The 22,454-nt window shown below is 49.5% G+C and overlaps 1 protein-coding gene across 1 annotated transcript in view; it reads right to left on the reverse strand.

Annotated features, from left to right (window-relative positions):
* The window catches only part of DIS3L2 (DIS3 like 3'-5' exoribonuclease 2), a 197,117-nt gene that overhangs the window by 14,794 nt on the left and 159,869 nt on the right, over positions 1 to 22,454 (reverse strand). The window lies entirely within an intron of this gene.

A 22,454-nucleotide genomic window follows, 5' to 3' on the forward strand; every position in this document is an offset into this window, starting at 1 on the left:
AAACACACATCGCTGTCTTCCCGGGCCAGAGAAAACAGCGTCTCGCTCGCCCCCCCATCCCCAGCTCGACATGTGTGGTCAAGCCCAGCCGCCGAGCCCAGCCTTTGCGCTGGCCTTCCACCCACAGCAAGATGCAGCATGGTCCTCGAGCAGGACAAGCCACCAGCACAGCTCTCTGCGGGGCTGCCTCCGGCATCCAGGCACTGCAAGGGCTCTGGGAGCTCCTCCACGCAACCTGCAGACTGCCGGGGGTACCCCAGGCTGGGGTGAACACCCTGCTTCCACCTCTGAATGTACACAAATTGAATGGAAATCTCCGGGGCTATAGGCTGCACAGAAAAGCAATCCCGGTGCTAGGGATCATCTTCGGAGCATTTATGGGTTGTGCTACCAGCTGTAGGGCTGTGCCACAGGAGACTTGTTTAACCGGGCTCAGATAAGCAGAGAGATGTGCTTAACTGGGCTTCCTGCTATTTGCTGCATGTATTCCCAGGGCTCCTAACTGGTGCTAATTGCCAAAAAAGATAATAGATTTACAGAAGTAACCTCATCCTCTGAGCAATGCCCGAGCTAGCTGTCACTGATTATGCCGGCTCTGCCCTGTCGCTCCTGCAGGCAAAGGAGATTTTGCAGGGCTGGCTGGGGGACCTGGGCTGGAGCTGGTGGTCCTGCAGGTCCCGGCTATCGTTGGGTGAGATGTGCAGGTTGCTGTGTTCCCAGGGTACTTGCTACAGCAACAATGCATTCCCAGCCTGGGAGTACTTGCCAAGAACTCGAAAGAGAAAGGAAATAAAGACAAGCCTGGAGGAGGAATAAGCACCTGACGGTGATAATCAGCAGTGGAAATGTTCATCTTTAATGGGAAGGAGGTCCCTGAATAAGAGCCTTGTAGGTTCTCCCAGAGTGTGTTGTGCCAGAGCCCAATACTTCAGACCCTGCAGGGAGGGCAGGAGGGACACCCTCGCGTGGGGGCAGTGTGGGAAGGTGTGGGGAGCAGCCCAGCTGAAGTGGGAACGGGCCACCCATCCTGTCCCCTGAAACACCTGCTGATGGGCAGATGCTACCAGAAGGCCAAGGGCTGGGTCGGGAGGTGGGCAATGCGCCCACAGCCCGGCATGGGAGCAGGGTCCGTACACACTCGTGACGGGTGACTTCCAAGAGGGTTGAGCCAAGCTCTTGCTGCTCCTGTGCAGCTAAGCCAGCAGATGGCAACATCGGTCCCTCTATGGCCACCGGCACTGGGGGGCTGCGGGGCAGCACGGCCCAAGGCTGGGCATGGGCACCCTGGCTGAGCAGCGCCCAGGGGTGGGAGGCAGGCAGCAGCACCCAGCGGGTTATGGCATGGCCATCCCCATCTCCTGGGGCCAGGTGGACCCACCAGCTCTCACCCAGCTGCGGTGCTTGCAGATGGCACGTGGGGAATGGTGGCCTGAGGACACGTGGGAGGCTGTGCCAGCCCATGCACATACCTGGGAAGCCTTTTCTGCCCAAGCCAGCTCGCAGCAAGGCCCAGCAAAGAGCATGGGCTGCAAAAGGCAGCACCTCTCCTGCCCGGGAGCTGTGGTGCGAAGAACAAGGGAGACATTTCCAGCGCCAGCCCCAGCCACAGGGATGCACCTGTGGGCAAAAGCTGGCCATGGAGTCCCTGTGCCTCCCTCAAAATGTGGCCTCTACAGGGTGTGGGGCAAACCCATTTTCAAAGATAAAGCAATAAACAGCTGTGAACAGCATCTCCTCTTGTCACAGACGCAATGTGCTTATCTCGTGCCCCAGAGATGAACACCGTGAGCGAGTGCTCAAGCAGCCCCTGCCGTTCCTGCTCCCTCTGTGCACTGGAGTGTGAAGCCTTTACCTGTTACCTCCAGCAACACTCCAGGCTGGAGGCAATTTCCACTTGATTATTAAGTTCTGTATTTTGTTTTACTATTTTGGAGCTTGAGGCTTTTAATTTTTCCTGGGGATATCCTTGTTCTGATTTGTAGGTAGCACTGACTTGAATGTCCTGAGCACCCTCCTGACAGGGATGTTTTAAAGCCGAAGAAAAAATAACAGCACATACATCCTGCTTTGCTCTGCAAAACCCCATCCTCTCCCCCTTCAACACATCCACACCTGGAGCACCAGCCTGCAGACAGCATCCAAGGCAGCTCCCATCAGGAGGAGGTATCCGGCACGTGGTTGGATTGATTACATGAGCAGGAAAATCTTATCAGGAAGCACCCAGGAGCTTTGCACGCACGGCAGGGTGGGCAGGATGTGACCACAGATATTGAGTTAAAAAGCCATTCATTTTCCTCGCTCACCCAAAGGCAGGGGCAGGCTTTGGGAGATGTGGCTTCAGTTTGGGCTTCTAAGGAGCAGAAAACGCAGACGAGGTTGGACACTGCCCTGTGTCAGGGGGGAAGAGAAGCCCCAGGACCTGACGGGTTGGTTCATGTCAGCTCAGGTTAACGAACCACAGTGGCCCAGGCAGGGTCACTGCCCTGCGGGGTGATGCCAAAACACCCTGCAGAGACAGAGGGTCCTTGCCAGCTCTGGATCACCCATGGGTCACAGAGCTGCTCCCCACACGCCCTGCATTGCAGCAGCCCTGCAAGCATGAAAGGGATGAACATCGTGGGGCTGCTCTGTGCTAACTCCTAGACAGGTTTGTTTTAAACATCAAGATTTAGTCCCTAGGGAGAGGAAAGCAGCTTCCAGAAGGGACAGGTCACAGCTGGGCTAATCCAGAGCATGTGAGAGCCTGCTGGGGTCAGAAGGAGCAGGCTGAGGACAGTGAAGGAGCTGGCGCCTGCGTCCAGAGTTAAGGCAGGTCACCTCTTCCACAGAGGAATGGGGTCTGTGGCTCAGGACACAAGGAGGGAGCCAAGATCTGCAACGAACAGCTTAACGTGGCGGTGTCACTGCACCTAAAAGGAAAACCTTATCCCCATGTGGGGCTCACACTGTGACTCTGGATGGGATATTGGAGCCTCCAGAGGATGAGTTAGGGCTGGGACAGCCCATGAAGCCATCACAGCTTCAGGTGCTGAGGAACAGGAGGGCACACCAAAGGCATGTGGCCTTTCAGTGGCACTTTTAGCTAGCGTCCTCCCCAGGGCTCCAACTCGGCAAGCACTATGCCGCAGCTTGGAAAAAAGCAACGGATGCTGAGGCAGACGAGAGCAGAGGCTGGTTGGCAGTGGCTGGGGCCCAGACCAGCACCTGGCACTGGTGTTACTGGGAGCCACACTGAAGCCCCGTTAACTCGTCGGCAGGTCGAACGACAAGAGGTTTGTGTTTTGTTTTTGGTTTTTTTTTTTTTCCTTTTTCTTAAAACAGCCCAGCTTGGAGTTTGGCTCGGTGCGGCTGGCAGATGGGAGCGCAAAGAAAAATATTTCATGGCTAAAAAAATGGAGACAGAAAGACTGGTCCATCTGAACGTGCGCTGAATGAATCCCATGTGAAATGCATTCTAACGCCATCACTACAGTTTCCTCTGGATCCGCTGAGCTATCCTTGGCTCCTGGCTCCATAAAATCCCATAAACAATCTGATCTGAACTTTTGCCCTTTCTGTGCTGGTGTGAGGTTTCCCCCACTGTCCGGTGTAGAGGGCTGGGGGTCAGCAGGTGGCTGTCCCTCCTGTAGGTGCCTGCAGATCCCGGCTGTCCCGCTCGCCGGGGCAGCAGGAGGGACCGTTTCCAAACCTGTTCAATGCATCATTTAACGTGTGCACATGCAAGAGGGAGGAGAGGGAGGGGCGGGACGGCTTGTGAGCTCTGTAACACGCGTAAGCATCTTCTGCCGGCTCTTTCAATACCCAGATTTTGCTGATGAGTTATGGACTTGGTGCAGGAGTTGGTGGGTGAAACTCTATAGCCTGCCTTATGCAAGAGGTCAGCCGGAGTGTACGGTTTTCAAAAGCATTCGCCTCTGAGTTTCAAACATGATCGAGGCATGCCAGCTCCTACATCCCACTGACTGATGGGCAGATTTCAGGCTCCTGAGATGGTCTTAAACACAGGACTTGGTGCTTTTCCAAGCACCTTAAATGATGGGTGTTGTAGGAAAATAGCCACCTATGAAACCATCCAATTGAAGAGGACTCATGATGCCTTAATGGCAGCCCCAAACCCAGGCTACTGGGCTGTAACTCTCCTTGCACGGCTCCTGTCAGAGCCCAAACATCCAAGGGACAGGGGAAGAGGAACTGCACATTCCAGCTGCACACCCTGGAATTGCTTTAGTAGCAGCCTTACTATTTGCTCTCTAAAAGGCTAGACCCTTCTCAGTCTCTTGATAGCAACCTTGAATAAACTACTCACATCCTCAGCAAGTTGGTTGGTTGATGACAAATAAAATATTCGTTTCTCATGCCAAATCTCTGCAGAGTGAAGTGGGGCAAGTAAAATGCATGTTTGGCTGCTTGTTTCCATGGCAATGCAGCCAGGCTATGCAGCAGCCATTGAAGTGCCCACTCTCCCTGATTAACTTGACAAATGACATTAGCTAAGCAAGGTTCACTGCAAGGGAGAGACAAGGAGTACTTTGTTTGCAATCCAGTAAGTGCAGGAAGGAGGCAGGCAGGTTGGTTAAAGCAATGTGACATTAAAACATCTGCTGTTCCACCAGTGTAACAGACCCGTAGGCTTCAGAGCAAATGGCAGCGAGGTGGAGTTGAACAGATGAGCATGGCTCTTCCCCCGCACCGCCTTCTTCACCTCCATCCCCTCCTGCAAGATGTAACCACTGGGTGTTATCCCAGGCATTGGAAATGTTCCCATAGCGGAGGAATAGACTTAGAGATAAACCCAAAACACCACGTAGCTCTCCCATGGCAGGGTTTTTCTTGCTTTTGGCAGACTGGAGAAGTTGGTCTTTTCTTCACATGTAGCTCACTGTGGAAACCTGCTCCCAAAGGGACAGAGCTGCACCATCCTGAGCTGCAGTCTGAGCCCCCCTTCCAACCGTCCCTCCGGTTGGGTGAGCTGCCACCAGGTAAATCCCAGCATCTTTCCAGCATCTCAGACTTGAGCGAAATGCAACCAAATCATTTCTACAAAGATTACCAAACTTCTTTCCCCTATCCCATGACAAAATCCCATCTGCTCCTCTCCATCTTGTCTCCCTATCACAGCACTTGCTCCCTCCTGCACATGGAACAAGGCTTTTGCTGTTCAAACTCCTTCCCCTCTCCAGGTGGATTTACTATCCCGGCTCAGCATGAGTCTGTGCTTTGACGAGCAGTCATGGCCTCTTGTTTCTCACCCCACAGCTACATGTCTGCCTCAGGTGTCCAGCTCCATGCTGGGTCCAAGTAGGGATAGGACAGTAGAGCTTTGAAAGCATCACACTTGGTTTGTGTTTGAAACAAACAGACCATGGGAGGCTAGTGCTGAGAAAAGGAAGCCCTGGTCTGTTTGTGTGTGGCTCTAAAGACACTGATGGATATACGTCCCCTTGCTAAGGGCAGTACGTCACTGAAAGCCCTCACTCTCTGCTGGCTTGAAGGGGATTATTGCTGCAGCGCAACCTCATAACAAACAAGAGATCTATAGCCACATCCTTGGAATATGACTCTAAATCCTGCTGCATTCACCAAGAGAAAGTCACCTTCCACAGAAGGCTGCAAACAGTCCTGTGCATGTCCAACAGCAGCAGCACAATCAGCTGAAGGAAAGCGGTAAAGAAACATCACTGCAGTTCAACCAACATATTCTCTCCAAAGATGCCGGACGCGGTACGACTTTTTCTTCTTTTCTTTCAATCGTGTAAGTTTATTTTTGATTACAGCTCTTCCGTGAAGCAAAGGAACTTGAGAGGTTTCTATAAAAGCTCTTCTAAAAGCAACATTAGCTAATCCTGCATCTCCTGAAAGCGCAGCCAATGACAGAATCATGCTCTTTGGCGAGCAGCTGGACCGGCGCTTGCAATGGCTCTTTTCCATGCAAAATCCTGCAAGAATGGTGCCCTGTCTTCCTGGTGACACTCTGCCTATCCAACGAACAGGAGCATCTTCAGCCACTCACTCCACAACAGCACTGCTGCTTGAAGAGTTATGAAAATCAAATCCTCTGTTATCCAAAAATTTGGATCGCCAGTGTTATATATGAGCCTTGCAATGCTGGTGTGGAGCTCCCTTTGCCAATGACAGTTGCCAAAAGCCCAAAAGCCCTACTTTTTTTTGAAAGAAAAAGTAGTAAAAGGCAAGAACACTGGCGGTTCCTGGAGTGATGAAAGTCATTTGTGCTCCTTTCGCAGCTAGCGGTAGCCTTGAACAAAGCATAGCTGAATAATGGAATTACTCCACTTTCTGAGATTGCTCAATTAGCTCTTGGTTAAAACTGTTAACATTGAAACTTGATGAGAATAGCAGCTCTGAGGCAGTTTTAGATTCATTTCTTACTAAGCTAGAATGGCTTTTCCCTCTAATGAACTCCCTTTCTGGGGTATAATGAATGCCCTTTTTATTAGCTATGGTGCCTTCCCAGTAATAGATGCCTACAACACAAATGCATGGGAGGGTTTTCAGAATACAAATGTCACTTACTGGCCACTCTCACACCTTGAGGCTGGAAATACCATGAGACCACTCTCTTTCCTTTATCTAAATTGACTGCAGTACGGTGGAAAACTGTTTTAAGCTCTCTCTAAAGCTGCGCTACTGAAGGCATTTGGCATGATTAGCAATTAATTGCTTAAAGCCCAATGTACTGGGTTTGCACATGGGATTTAGACCGCTAGAAAAACCTCAACCATTTGCTTAAGTTCCTTTTAAATTATCAATGCCACTTTGGAGTCTCGCTACATAGAAGAGCTGACTCAATCTGGCAGCAGGACGTCAGGCCAGACGTCAGGATGCTGAAGACTGCACAAGTGGATATGGAGCCTTCAGCATCTCTTGGCACTTGGCACATGGATAGCAAATGCTCCCCACCTGGGCCGGAGCTCCACAACCTCATCTGTCGTTTGTATGGAAGGGATAAAGTCAACGCCCGCCTGTCCCACCACCTTGATCCCATCTTGATCCAAGTGGCAAAGAAAACATCAGCGAACTGAAGAGCGAGTGTTGCAGAGGACACAATCTCTGCGGGCTGTGCCTCTTCATTAAAAGTTAATATGACTGCAGTCTGCTCCTTTTCATGCAAATTGGCAACAACCTTCAGACTCCTGGCATGAAGCTGAAGTGCCCTTCCATGCTAAAACAGCGTCTTCAGCTGCCACAGGCCAGGGATGAAGGGTTAGACCTGCACCCACACGCTGGGCCACACAGGACACACGGGCACAACTTCAGCAGGCTCCCTCGGTCCCAGCTCCAGCGTTTGCCACAATTTTCCCAGAACTATCACATTTTTGAGCCCAGGGCAGAGGACTTCACCCTCAGCATCACAGACAGGGGAAAATCTCCCTCCAGGAAGGACCTTCCCCTTTTTCCACGGGCCCCAAAGAAGCCTGCAGAGTGCTGTTTGTCCAGTGTGGGCACACAGCCCCACATCTATCTCCTCCTAGAAAAGCCTCCAGTGCTGCCGCTGCTTTACAGACCTCTCCACTCCTGCTGGATGTCAGCATCAAAGTGACGGTGCTGTTCAGAAGTCCTCCTTTAAAACACAACCCCTTCACCCTGCCTATGCATTTCTCCATGGGGAAGATGACGGCAGCACTGGAAAGGGTTTGCAATCCCTCTAGGAGCTGCGTGACTGTGAATCCCAGCCTGACTCCCCATGGATCTGTATTAGATCTGGTTTGTCTTTCCATGGAGCCACCAGTTCACCAGGATCTCGCCTCTCAGAGGGAGCTACGATGGCCAGAGCCCTGCTCCCTCTCCGCAGAGTGGCAGGGGAGGGATAAGCAGTGACCACTAACACACACAACTCAATGCTGTGTTCAGCAAATGGGTCTCATGGGGACAACCACCTCCTGGGCTGGCAAGCCATACTTTCGGGAATGCACTAGGATGCTCCCGAGCAGGGGTGCTGCCCAGAGCCAGAGTAGGGACCTGAGACAGTTTTCTCCAGCCCGTGGGAATTACCACTGGGCAAAAGAGCCTGGGTCTGGGATGGTGCGGAGGAGAGGTGAGATACCCTATAACCAGTGCCCAAAGCAGGACTGGCAGTCCACATTCCTGAGATGTGCAGCCTGATATGCCACTGGCTCCAAAAGCAGAGCTTATGAAAAGACACATCATATTAATGTCATCCAGAGTCCGGCTACGAAGGGAATGGAAAGAATTCCTGAAGAAATGCAGACAGCCCCTCTCCTGACGGGAAGGTCTCTGGCCCCACACATTAGGCCAGCACTGCCTGTTATCAGGCTGCATTTCCCACTGAAAGGAGGAAGCAGGAATGAAAAGCACTTTTCCTTGTCGTTAAAAGTTTACAGAAGTGATTTATGGGTCAGAAAAATTAGCAAGTCCGTCACTGAATGCTCCATACAGCAGCATGTGTTACATGGCTGCTGACCAGAAATGCCAAGACCCATTAGGTGGAAGCAAAGGGCAGCACGATGGAAAGTTAAAGATGCTTTTTGCCCATTTAATTAATTAGTCAGGTCTTTTTTCCATCCCCTGCAGCCTTCATTAATGTAACATTGAAGTGAAGGAATATTAACAATTCAGACAACACATTAATATTAACACAACACCTGCAAAATGCAAATGTAAGTCCATTAGGTAAACAGATGATCTTAAGCCATTGAGGCAGAAATAACATTCTGACATTCCCTAGCACGAATATCCTGCAGAGATACTGTCCATCACTTCTGCTCCATTAAAAAGCCATGGCCCCTCGTACATAAGGGGCTCCTCATCTTTTTACTAGTCCCTGAAAGGATGAGAAAAACTTACATTTCTGTTAAGACATTTGCCAGTTTCATATGGAAAATGTCTTACTAAAGCCATGTCATGAACCAGAAAGTTCGAAAGGGATTTTAAAAAGGATTTAATCTCTGTGCTAGCAAGGGATGGAGATAAAACCTGAAGCTGATAGCTTGTAAATATTAACCTACACTTGGGATCGCTCCAGAACCTGAGCTTTCTATTATGGTGGTTTAATCTGAGACAAGTTTTCAGTAAGAGAGAAACAAACAGTTAATCACCCAGAGAACTGATAGTGCCGTAGGGAGTCACAGACTGCTAGAACCAGCCTTCCTGTACCACATTCCCCACCAGCTAATGCTCTCCCAGACATTCCCACTGAGGAGACAGTCACACCCTGCGTGTGTTTCTCCCTACGGTCTTTGGCTTTGATTTTTCCCAGCTTACCTAGCATTGAAGAGTTGATTACTCTCAAAGCAAGAGACAAACTGATGGACAATGGGGAAATAAGGAAGGGATGAACATCCCAGACTGGAAGCTTACTCTGAGAAGACCAACAACTGGGGAGAGCATCCATGTATGTGACGCATGGACAAACAAGCAGGAGCCTGCAGAAGTTCATGAGGAGATGAACAATAAAAGCTAGCAAAAAAAAAAAGATTAAAAGACCAAAACCATGAAAAGTAATCTAAATAATCTGGCAGCCGAAGGCAGTGGTGGCACAACAACCCAATGTGTACCCTCTGATACTCACGAAGTGAAAGCCAGGCAGCTTTCACTTAAATAAAGCCATCTTTTGCTGCAGGTCTCTGGTCCAATCTCCTGCTCAATGCAGGATAACTTCAAAGTTGGATCTAGTTGGCCTTTTCCAGTTGAGTTCTAGCAATCTCCAATGTCAACTACCTCACAGCCCCTCTGGGTCCCTGTTCCAGTCCTTAATCATGCTCATAAGTGTTGTTTGGGCTCACAGGAAGGGACCTCCAGGAGGAGCAATCACCCGGACTGTCCAGCCTTTAGTAAGGGCCTTGCCAGAGGAGGATTGCTCAGGAGAAACTGGCTGCAAATCACAGGAATTAGAGTAATCACCAGGACCACTGGTTCTGAGAAGATCCCTGTCAGGAAAACACACTCAACCTAGCAAGGTCCCCAGTAGACAATACCCAAAATGCAGCTGCTCCCTAGCCGTGGGATGCTCTGCTGGGGGTGCTTTCCAGGCAGGGCCATGGCTGTGGCCGTGGAGCAGGGCTCACAGTGCTGTCCATCACCGCTCTGGTTCAACCTCAGATTTGCAGTTGTAGCATGGAGTGTGGGCAGGTTAAGGGGAATAGTTGTATCAATACTGAGCAAGGGATCCAGCTGGCTCTGGCTGTATTATTCTTGGTCTGAAACGATGGTGAAGCACAACACATGAACCTTCTGGTAACCAGGACTTTTAAAGACATGGAAACCCTCGGGGGAGGGAAGCAAGCTACGGGGGACAAGGACAGAAGATCGGGGTTAAAACAACCAATAAAAGTTGGCAAGGAGATGAAAGGGAAATGGACAACACAGGATTGGGGGGGGTGATGTTTTCTAAATAGGGACTACTGAAATACTCTGGATAACTTCTGTTTTCAGGCAGCCTCTTGGCAGATTAAAACGTCCCAGAAGGTTTTATATCCAGCTCCTACAATCTTAAACTAAATATTAGGTGAGAAAAACATGCTTCTAAAGAAAAGTCAGGCATAGCCCTGAGTGAAAAACAATGAGAAGGAGAACGAACATATCGGGTTTGTTGAACATACAATCAACAACAGTTTTCTTTCCCAAAAATAAAGCCAAGGAGATGAAATGCAAAGAGATGAGCAGGATGGAAAAGCTGAAGGAAATTTAGGGAGTCTCCCCTTGCCCCCAGCCCATGTCTCCCCCAGGCATGACTCTCACCCTGCCTGGCCTCAGTGGGAAGGGTTGGAGCTACGCCGTAAATTCCCGAGAGTGTCTTACCCCCTCTGCTGCGGGACAGACTCACGGTACAATAGGTCTTTTCCATCTGTAACTTCTCCCTCTTGACTTTTATGTGCATCGATTCAAAATCTATTTGATTTACTGGTGTAGGGGTTGTGAAGAGCCTGGCTTGGTCTAAGGACAGGACAGTTAAAGGCAGCAATGCAATTTCACCACCCTGTCCATTACAAGAAAGTGTCAGGTCTGGATTTATAGTCACGTTCTGACAAGCCCACACATCACAGCAGGCTGAAATTAGCCTCATTTATGGATGGGTGGCACGGGACCTATTGTAAGCCCAGAGATGGACATGACAACTCTTCAGAGCTGGATTAGTAAGAACGGACTTCGTTTCGCATCGCAGTCCCTCTGCTGAGATCATACAAAAGAGAGAACAAGCTCTCTTCACACTGAGGTCTGCAAAACCTCACATGCTGCTGGGTGAAGGTAGCAAACGTCTCACTCCCTGGCTGTCACAGCCAGTGAGCTAACCTGGTTACTCCTGATAGCTCCTCCGCTGACTTTTAAGGGTCCCTCAGCTGCATCTGAGAGCAGAGGAACCAAAGCTAAATCCACTGAAGTATTCTGAAACTGCTCCTTTGGGCCAGGGTTTTACTGGATCAAGGAAAGTTTGGTTAAAATGGACACAGGTGTGTGAAGAAGAACTCTTGCAATGTTACCTTCCAGGCTCTGAACTGGGAGCTACATCCAGAGTTCAGCAGCACAGACCAACCTTCTGAAAAAATCCACCATCACCAAAAAGCAGACACACAGATCTGTCAGCACATTTCTGCTGCTGAAACCAACAGATCTCAGCACTGGACCATGATAAGATTTGCTACACTGTCATCTTGCAGAGCCTTGGCAGTGCCTTTTAATCCTTGGAAAAGGAGCATTTCAGGCATCAGTTCTTGCCTTTGCATATGAGTGTTGCAAAGCCAAAACAACAACCTCTCTTGGAGCACAGGGCATATCCTAAGATGCCCTGGAGCTTTCTTGTCCTACAGACATTGAGTAGTAATCTCCAAATGACAAAACAGAAATAAAACCATATATCTTCATGTTTTGGTGAGCCTCCAGCCCAGGCCTGACAGATACCTGGCCCTGGGTGCTGCATCTCTCAGGCTGCTTAACCCTTGAATGAACAGGGTAGCTCTGTACATTTAGAAGAAGGAAGCACAACATTAGATCTGCCTTTTGTTTGTAAATCACCCTCCTGGATTATATGGCAATGCCACCCTCTCTCCCAAGTACCCAAATCTGCCAGCCCACACTGGGAATCACTAGGGCAAGTCACCACCTTCAAGGACCCTGCTGCTGGAAGCACAACGGTGGCACAGAAGGACCTCGGCGGTTGGACCCCAACTAGCCCTACTCCTTCCAGGCAACCCAGTTTGTCATGTCTTCACACTCGGCAGTCAAATGTGAATAACTTGGGTCCTAGACCTCTGCTTGGCCACTAGATCTACATGCTGGGTCAACCATTTGCAAATCTGAGAGTGCCAGCCTGAAACAGCCCATTTGTCTGGGATGCACTGCAACCTCCAAGCTCAGACTGAGCAGAGACCTCCTTTGTCCTTCACAAGCTCTGAGAATACTGTGAGAGGGGAGAAGAGCAAGTGGTTGTGACTGCTGCTTCCCAGTAGGTCCCTGATGCTCTAGTCAAACAGGTGGCAAAACACTGAGGTCACCTAGGGAAGGCAAATGCAGTATCATGCCTTTCCTGGAGTATGACACCAAAATAGCTGCCTGTCTCTCTACCAGTTATTCAATAAGATCAGAGTAAAAGCTTTGGGGACCTTCCTCCAACTGATCAACCCGTTAAATCCAGGCAGGCTCCATCAGGTGCCCTTCACTGACCAGTTTCAGCAGGGGACAAACCCACTCAGAATCACTGCCTGCAGCAGCAATGTGACTGCACCAAGAGGTGTTAAGAGAAAGGGGACACACGCACACTCATTAAAACAGACAATCCAAGTACTCAGGAAAGGGCAGGGACTACATGAACCTGGTAATCTACCACAGGGGGTACAACAGCTTCTGTTATTGCCCACATTTCATGTGTTTGCTTACTGCTGTCTGCACACGACAAACACCAGCAACTTCTGTGAATGCTTGAGGGAGCATGTCCCTCAGCAGCAGGAGGGGTACCAACCCCATTTCAGCCTGAGCGTCCTCCATAACACACCAAGACAGACCCCATATGGAAAGGAAGCAGTTCAGGAGCAATGTATGGATGGGCTGAAGCATGGGAAATACAGCTTATGGTACGTGCAATCCAGGCACATTATACCCTCTTTGAAAGCCACTCTCCCATTGTTATTTAACATCCTGCAAGTTTCAGCCAGAGACGCAGTCTCCCATCCGCGCCCTGAACTGGCCTGGGAATGGCTGGGAAGAAGAAAGGGAGCTTGAAATGATCTGTGGAAAGATTTAAGTGCTCTAACTGCTGCTTTCCAATACAATTTTCCACTTGGGGCAGGGGAAGGGAAGGAGGAGAGCCTGACAGCAGTTTAGAGCCAGTCACAATTGTGACAGGTTTTTCTTTTCCATTTCCAACCAGCTCACAGGCAGAAGGAGCACTTTAACCGCCATTAATTATCACAGACTTATTCCAGCCCAGGGTTTCAGCAGTGGCAAACTCTTAGGACCAGTTAGGAGCCGGTCCTGCCTCAAACTGTGCACTTCAGCTCAGTGCAGTAAAACTCTGTCATTCATGGAAGCAAGAGCTACTGCAACTCTTCCTGTAGTACCTTAGTTTGCAGCTAAGGGCATATCCCACGGGCAGCACCACTACTGCCACAGAAGAGGATCACACAAATGGCTTACGGCACTCCAGACTCTGAGAACAGGTTAACAGACATTTAACAGACAGATCTGTTGTACAACCAAGCCCTAGACACACGAAAAAAAGGAGCTGAACAGGGGAATACATCACTTCTGCCTCCTCTCTGGCTATCAGACTCCTGCTGTAGCTCCACTACCATGTGAAGTTTATTGCATTTATCGGTACTGACCATCAGACATGCAGCTTGAAAGTGTGCATGTGGTGTTTAGGGAGAAACGGACAGCCTGAATACACACAGTCCTCGTATAATTGGGGCAAAATTATTATGAAATACTGCTATGTGGTTTTTCCCACTGCTCGGCTTCATTACAAACTATCAAAGATCATTATAAAAAAACAGTCATAACTGAGATGTACCTGTGCAGGGACTAAGCGTGCCCCAGCTCAGCATTTCAGCCCACGCTGCCCTGTGTCCCTTCCTGCTCAGCTGCTGATGGGGCTGATCCACCCTGAGATGGTCTCCCCCAGTGAAGACTCGGCTCCTGCTCCCACCCACTCCCAGCGCCCGGCTGCAGGTACCGTCCCTTTGTGCTCGGTGATGATGAGATGCGTCATTCTCCCTTCCCCGGTGATATGAGACCTTTGCAGAGCTGCCCCCTCTGACACTCGTGGCTTGCAAGCCGCTCACAGGTATTTTTAGGATTACCCTTTGGCACTGAATAACGAAAGCAGGGAGATGATGCTGCTGGATGTGGTCAGAGCTCCTCCCGGCGACCCCGCAGTCATACCAGGAGATGCTGGTGAGCGGCTGTCTCAGGGTTCAGGTGCTTTGTGGCTCTGAGCTGAAACCAAGACTAGTCACAAGCAGTTGTTTCCCACCATTCACCTCCTGGAACAGCTGATGGCTCCCACTGTGGCAAATTTACCATTATACAGCAGGTAAGGAGCAAGGCGGTGTGCCTGTGTGCGCACAGGCACGTCGTAAAGAATGAGGACTGGTTGCAAATTCAAATTTAGAGTGATTGGGACATATTGTGCTGGGATGCTGAGGTTCACTCAGCAGCAGCCCATCGGCAGCTCTACATTCAGCTCTGAGTCACACAGGAACCAGCCTGAGGAGCAATTACTGGCGCACAAATGCTCTTGAGCTGCAACAAAAGGACAGAGAGGAGTTTCCCATCAAAAATGCTGTAAGTCTTTATCCCCCCCACTTAGGCTTGGGAGGATACTTCCTCTTGCTTAGACAAGTGAAGCCTCATCTGCTGGGGGGCCTGAGATGCTGGAGGGGAAGCGTCCAGTGACGTGAATCAGGAGTGAGCAGCAGCCACCGCAGGTTGGCCCTGCCAGCATCACCCCGCTCCCCTGCCAGCACTTGTGACTGCAGGAACTACACTCCGTTACGGACAAGCTGTTCCTCTAATTCAGCCCTCCTGACTCCTCTGTCAAAGAAGATCTTCCTGAAATCGTCTGGGGCTTTGACAAGCCAAATGCACTTTTAAATCCAACTTCTGTCCTCTAGCTGCCACCATGCCGCTCCCTGCAAGCCCAGCCTGTGCTACTGGGAGCCACAGGGCAGTAGGAAACCCCTGAACCACAGCCTGCTCCAAAAACCAGGTCTGCAGCACTAACAAGCTCCCCATGCCTCGATCCTTATGCCCAGCACCCTCACACACATGAGCTTTTTATTCTAGCAACCCCAGAGACTACCCTGGGACTGAAAGGGAAAACATTACAGCAACAGCATGCCTAGACGTTCATTTTGTATGTGCTGACAGTCTCACTTTAATCCTACTTTCCACATTTAAGGTGTTAATGGGAACCTTGATGCATTTCAGAGGGAATGCGCACGGATAGAAGATAGATGCGTGAAGTCTAAAACCCTGCTCCCAGATTTCACATCAAGTGCCGGATTTGTTTATATCCATATGATACAATCTCCATAAAAGCAATCAACCACCACCAAAAGGAGATGTTTCAATATCTGCACAGCCTTCACACAGACTAGGCATTATGTTTGCTTTTATGATGCAGAATAATATAATGGATTCCTTCCACAAGTTCCCAAATGTTGTTATTAAGTATTGCTTCTCTAATAAAATATGCTGCAACATACAGTAGTACATGATGTGGCATTTACACAAGTCTTTTCTCTATATAGGACTTGCTGGCTTTTAAACAAATCTGTCTCTTCTATACACTACAGAAGCACAAGATGAGTAATTATGTTCTCTGCTTAATAATGTTTTTGCACTGGCCAATTTAACAGCTAATCTCCACAAACCTCTGAGATAGTCCCCCAGCAGCTACATTTGCATGTTGTAATCAAGTCTTGCTATTAAATCATACTTTGCAACAATAGCTGAGCTGTCAAGTACAAGCAGCGGCTCTCGTGCTGGCACCGCGCGGGAGAAAGCCCTGGACAAACATGCACAAAGTGACACCGCTCCGCCAGCCAAGAGAGCATCCCTTCACACTGTAGGGAGCTCGGGCATGGCTGCACCCGCCACGGATCTCGGGAGAAGCATCCTTTGTCTCTCTCTGCTTTCTGGAGCAGCCAGGCAGCTTGTTTGCTCCAGGTCTGCATGTTGCTCTCTGCAGTGGTGTAAAGCCAAACTGGTTTGGCTGTTGTGCTCGGTCTTACTCCTCAGGCTGCTTTCTATGGTGTCCTTGGAACATGGAGCACTCCGGGTGCAGCAGAGAGAGCCCTTGGTTGCAAGGGGTCCCCCCTTGGCTGCATGGGCTGTGAATCAGAGCACTGCACCCTTCAGGGTTAACTGCCCTCCTTGAAAACACCCTGCCCAATTTTCTTATGTCTTTGCTGTACAGCACAGCACGAAGATGTGGCTGAAAGAGAGGGCAGGCCAGCACTCGTTCAGTTAAGTGTCCCTCTTAGTGTCATAAATATTTTGGCTGTGGAGCCTGGGAATGGCTGGTGTGACACACAGCATAAAGCAGATGTTTGATCTTCATCTACTGGCTTCTACCAGGGACTTATCTCTGCTCCTCACTGTGCCATTCACCCTCCCAAAAACTCATCCCCAAAGAGACCCGTAAACCCCAGCTTAGCTCAGCACCACACTCCTGCTCCTGTATGTTCATGGAAGTGACATGTCCCTTCTCCTTCGCTCTCCCATGACCTCAGTTTCCTCTGGTGGGGATAAGGACCACAAAGATCCAAGTGACCCGAGTGCATCTATCAAATAACTGCACCAGGAAGCAATTCCTATGAATTCCCTGCAGCAAAACACCGCTGCACTGGTCCAGGCTGTTATCGGTGCCGAAAACTCTTGCTCTGAACCAGATTCTGTGTCTCTGCACTCCCCTGCGACATGCTGCAAACGCACAATAAATAGCAGAGCCCTTGTTGAGTTCTGCCTCTTGCAGTAGCCGTACCATGAGGCAGAGTTTCAACACAGCGATGCAGATCAGCTGCAGCCCGGCCGCATTGATGATGACTTTCTGTCCTAATGATTCTTCCTACGCATTAGCACAACATTTATTTCTACCTTGCCCTGTACTTCCCATTTATCCAGAAACCTGACAAGGTCTCCTTCCTTTTAATGTGAAGGGAGAGGGAAAGGAGAATTTCTTGCTGGAATTGGCTCGCTCTGCACAACTAGACAGATCAATCTAGATTCAATCTGTCTCGCTAATTGTTGGGGGCTGGAACTGACCCCAGGCTGGCCCGGCTGGGAGCGAGCACGCAAGCATGGGCAGCCTGCTCCCAGCTTCTCCTGCTCCCAGCTGCAAACAAGTCACACCAGATCTCCTTGAGTAAGGTGGACCCTGCCTGCTCCCCTGTAACCCGGACGCTTGTCCCCAGCCCCACGTCTCCAGGCAAACGGCACCGCACCAGACGGTGCCTGTCTGGCAGTGAGACTGCAGATGAGCACTGAGCATAAATAAAGCATGAAAACCTAATTAATAAGATGACTTCTCCAACAGGTGCCCTGTTTTACTGCAACAGAGCTGCCTCCCCACCTCTCTAGGTCTTATTTGACCACAAAGTGCTTCCCAGGGGTACTTCCAGTGGGGACAAGCCAGTGTGGCCTTTCTTATCTGCCAGGAGAACTGCACGTGTAGCTGCTTGCTAACCTGATTATGTTGAAATGAGTAAGGTTTGCATCAACTCTTTCACTAAATCAGGCTGTTCAACCTGGACTCTCTGAGCAAAATGAGGTTATGCCCAAGATGCAACACATACAAGTGCTCTGCCAGGGCTGGCTTTCACCAGGGAGTTGCCACGAGCAATCGGGACATCAGTCTCTGCTCAGCCCAGTCAGATATGGAAAGAAATATCTACCAGCAGCCCAGAAGGAGGCAAGAACTCTACTGAAAGAGGCAGGAGTGAGCAGCAATCCAATCAGCGAGAGAAGCTCAGTAACAGTTAATCACTGCTGTGTTCAAGCCTCAAAGTTAATGGAGGAGCAGGAGGGCAGAGAGCAAGGAGAGAGGGAGTGGGAGATACTGAGTTGCTCAGCTCACGAGACCAGCGCCAAGAGCAGCTCGGCCCCACAGAAGCAGAGGCCGGACAAGAACTTACTCAGGCTAAAATCCCGGCTGGGCTCTGCAGTGCCTGCCAGCACCAGCCAAACGAAATGGAGCAGGTAATCGCGCCCAAGGCAGCGGAGCTGAACCACCTCCTCTTTGCAGTAACTGAGACTTGAGTGGCAACAATAAAAGTTCACTTTCCTCTATTCCCTCCTGTTTGATGATCGCAAAGTGCTTTATAAATGCTAATAAAAAAGTCCCAGAGGACTCCTGCTCTTTTCTGCTTTTCAGACGGCGGTGGAGCAAACACAGACGATGTGACTTGTCAGAGACTATGCAAGGGACAGCCTCCGTGTTGGGAGCTGACCCTGGACTCCTGGCCTCCTTGTGGTGACCTGATGAGGGATCTAGTGGGGTCACCAGAGAACAGGACGTTTCCAGAGAGATCAACAGAGGCAGAAAAGCTTGCAGGACATCTTGGCCAATAATGCCGCTCATTTAAGGGTGCTTCTGCTCATCAGCCCCATTTTAGATGAGGCAGGTGAAGGACACAAAATTTAAGGCGTTCAAAGCTGATCTGAGGAATTTAGAACCATCTCCCATTAAAATTAATGGAAACATTAATGCAAAGTACACTCAGATCCTCAAGCAGGCTCTTTCCAAGCAAGATCTTTCCATTAACTTGAAAGGAAGTTGTGCCCAAATCCTCTTACATTGCTGGGAACATCTCAGATGATACAGGCAAAGCCAGGTTACAAATCCATTAGGCTCCAGATTGAGTAATGCATGGCAAATTGAAAGAGGTGAAAGTGCTAAGCTGTAACAGGAACCCCATTCAGGGTGACCTTGACACTGCGAGGAGCTAAGGACACAAAACACGCTTGTGATTCGAAGCTCCTTTTTTCAATGAAGAAGAAGCAGGGAGGTGTGGAGGGAATAGAGTCCATTGCCATGCTGATTTAGCTGCTCTGAACTGTGGAAAAAACAGTTGGAAAAGCCGCAAGACACAGAGCAAACGACAGCAGTAACTGGAAAAGTAGAACTGCTCACCCTTGCCCCTTGGGAGGGGGTAAGGAGAGGTGCTTCCACTCTCACCCGCTGATCCGCGAGGATGTAATTTCAAGCAACAAGCTGCACTGAATGCTCGTCTCAGCAGAGTAAACGGAGAGGGCGCAGGAGCCCTGTTCTTCCAGGCCCAGCAGCCAGCAAAACCCAGCTTTGCAAAGAAGAGAGTGGTGTCGATGCAAAGCTGATCCTTTACATTAACACAGAACAGTGTTGGGAATTGAAGGCTGGGAGGATTATTCCAGCAGCTGACCTCCTGTGCCGGAAGGGCTTCAGGTAGCTACTGCTCCATTAAATCCACTGACTTGTAGGGTCTAAAACACCTTCCAGAAATGCATTTGTCCTTGAGAGATAGAGAATTCTCTGGTCTTCTCCTGGGACATTTTGCCAGTGGTTAATCTCTTTTGCCTTTCAAACGCGTGCTTTATTTCTAGTCTGAATGCTTCAGCTTTCAGCCAGTAGCTCTTCACAAGAGAGCAATCCCAGCTGGCTGACAATCCACCCGGTTACTCCAGCTTACATTGTCGATCCCCTGGGGAATGAAGGTACTTAGTGCTGAACAGACTGTAGAGGTCCTGCCCATGGCAAACTGAAAGCCCTCGCTCTCTCCAGGCAGAAAGCACAGATCAGACAGCAGGACTGGAAGGTCCATCTCTGAGCAGAGCACCTTTCATCACTGCCAGCACGACACATTCCCCGAGCGCTCAGCATCCCCTTCATCAGCTTCAGTCTTACTCCACCGCCTGCCGCTGTACACAACTTTCCACCGTGAGTTTGTACCTAAAGCACATCCTAACAAAGCAAAAGGTGGCAGAACATGCACTTGCCTGCTGGTCCCAGAGCTCCTTACTTGTAACATCACAGGCTGGACAGCAAAACCTATACCCGGCAGAGAAGTAACTCTGCACTATGACTATTCATTCAAGGACACAGAGACTAAGCCAAAAAAAGGACTCCTTTTCCATACTTGTTACAAAAAAGTATGCCTAGAAACCCTGCTGGGCGAGGGATGGCTAGGGAGTCTGAGGGGGTCTGGTGATTTTCTAGTCACATCTCAGTGCAAGAGAGGGCCTTCCTGGACACAAAATCAATCCAGCAACTTGGGTTCAAGGTGAAATTGAGAGGTGCTTCTTGTGGAAGGAGGATAATTCACTCTTTCCCACATCAGACCTCTCCTCTCCCATCTACCTAAGGGCTAATCAGAGACTCATCTGATTCAGGGCTACTAAGAAAACCCAGATCCATAGGTTAGCAATTCTAGTCCAGATATAGCTCACTGCCTGGGGCATTAGTCAGACATATACAGGCCAGGGAAATGGTACTGAAATGCCGCCAGGTTTCCAAACATATTGTTAAGCAAATGGATATGTAAACAGATCTCCAGGGATGATACACGGAGACAGCATTTCTGACTCAATTACAATTGCACCTGATTTTCTCACCTACTTGACTGCCACTGAATACCCAGACATCTAACATTGACACAAGGAGGTTTTACAGCTCCTCTCCAAGCTAACTCTCTGAAACAGATAAGATGACAAACTCCCCTGATTCAACCCAGGGAGAGCAGGGAGGTCGCACACTCACCCGGGTTTAAGAGCCCATTCTTCCCCTTTGAAGGTGGGAGCCCACACTGACTGTTCTGGTACCCCATGAGTATTTAGAGAGAGATCTACCGGTCAATGTGGGATAATATGTAGAACACCAAAAAAAGCTTCAAATGTTCATTTGGAAGGGGTCAGGTCATCTTCAAATCCCATCTGCTTGCTCAGGGGAAAGGCAGGTTTCCTTGATCACCTTTTCCACTTGCAGCCCCCACACAGCACTGACACTCCAAGGAGTTGGCAGTTACTATTTTGACAGCACTGATGGATTGGAAACCTGTTATTAAGCAGCAGGGTGGCAGGAGGAGGCAGGTCTGTGTCAAGAAAAGCAGCTAAGTAGTACCTGGGCAGAGCCTTTTGCAAGAGCCCTTCTTCCTCACCTAGAAATGGCCATAGGGTCCCTTCTGCAAGGAAAGAACAACTCTCTGCTCCTCAAAGTCTCAAGTGACAAAGGCTATTTTGCAGCATACGTACCAGCAGCCTTTGTTTGTGGCATACAGAAAACCGAACTCATGCCTTAGGCAGGAAGGATTACGTATCTTTTGAAGTTTTAAAGGTCAACCTCCAGATTTATTCCCCTGGACAATTTACCCTACACTGAACCAAAACCAGGAGGACAGGTTTATCTCTGTGTAAGGTGACAGAATAATTCGCCAGACCTGCCTGGTCAACTCCAGTGCTTACCTTTTGGCAGGTGAAGGACATGCATCACCTTCTGACTTGGGTAAAGTCTAATGCCAATAAGTCAAACAGAAACCGAGACATGGTATCATAAGAAAAACTCCCAAACTGCTTAGTCTTCTCTTTTATAGAGTATAGCTTCTGGGCAGTGCTATCTCATGCCCTAGCTTGCATTTTGCTTCCAATACCATTCTCATCCACACGGGTACCCCTTCCACCAGAGTTTGGTAACGTTTTAAGGCCAGGAGAGGCTGGGTTAGTCTTAAACCCAGGGGCTGGTTACAATTAAAATGGTGGTATTCCTAATGAAAATATAGGCTTACTAACCCCAACTGCCTCTGATGCTTTTCTGTGGTGACCAAAGGAAGATAAACCATCCCACAGCTCGCCAGGGGATTCACAGGGCAGTTCACCTACCTGCAATCCAACAAGATTTGGGCAATGCTTGCAGAAACAGAACTGCAGTGTAGCGGGACATGCCTCATCCCAGCTAAGCCACCTTGGCCAACAGGGCACCCTAAAGTGAAAATCTTACCTTGGAGAATTTCACATTGCCTGGCACATCCATTTCTGGAAATGGTATTAAGTTTATTTTGATCTGAAATCTAAACAAGGCATTTCATAAGCTTTGGGGGAATAACTGCTACTAGACAGCATCCATCTAAGCCTGTGATGTCAAGGGATCACATGTATATAGACTTCCCCCATGAAATCCCAGTCTGCCAGGTATGACAAACAAGAGGAGATGCCACCTTCAGAGACTTCTGAAGGCCATGCAGGTCAAAGTAGGAAAGAACATGCATTTGCTGATCACTAACCAGAAAATCAGATGCCATTAGGGGAGACGATCACCTCCTTTCCACCAGCACCAGCAGTGCTGCTTCGGTGGGATGCGTACCATGAAACAACCACGTAATAAGGCAAGTCAGGTGCCCGTGGACTGTGTGAGCTGTGCAGCAGCTCCTTGTACAAACAACCCACTCTGCAAGCCTCAAAATTTCTCATAAGGAACAAAACATACTACGATAAACCTGCCAGCTCATTGCAAA

This window comes from Numenius arquata, chromosome 9 (genome assembly GCF_964106895.1).
Source record: "Numenius arquata chromosome 9, bNumArq3.hap1.1, whole genome shotgun sequence".
In the NCBI taxonomy this organism is placed as follows: Eukaryota; Metazoa; Chordata; class Aves; order Charadriiformes; family Scolopacidae; genus Numenius; species Numenius arquata.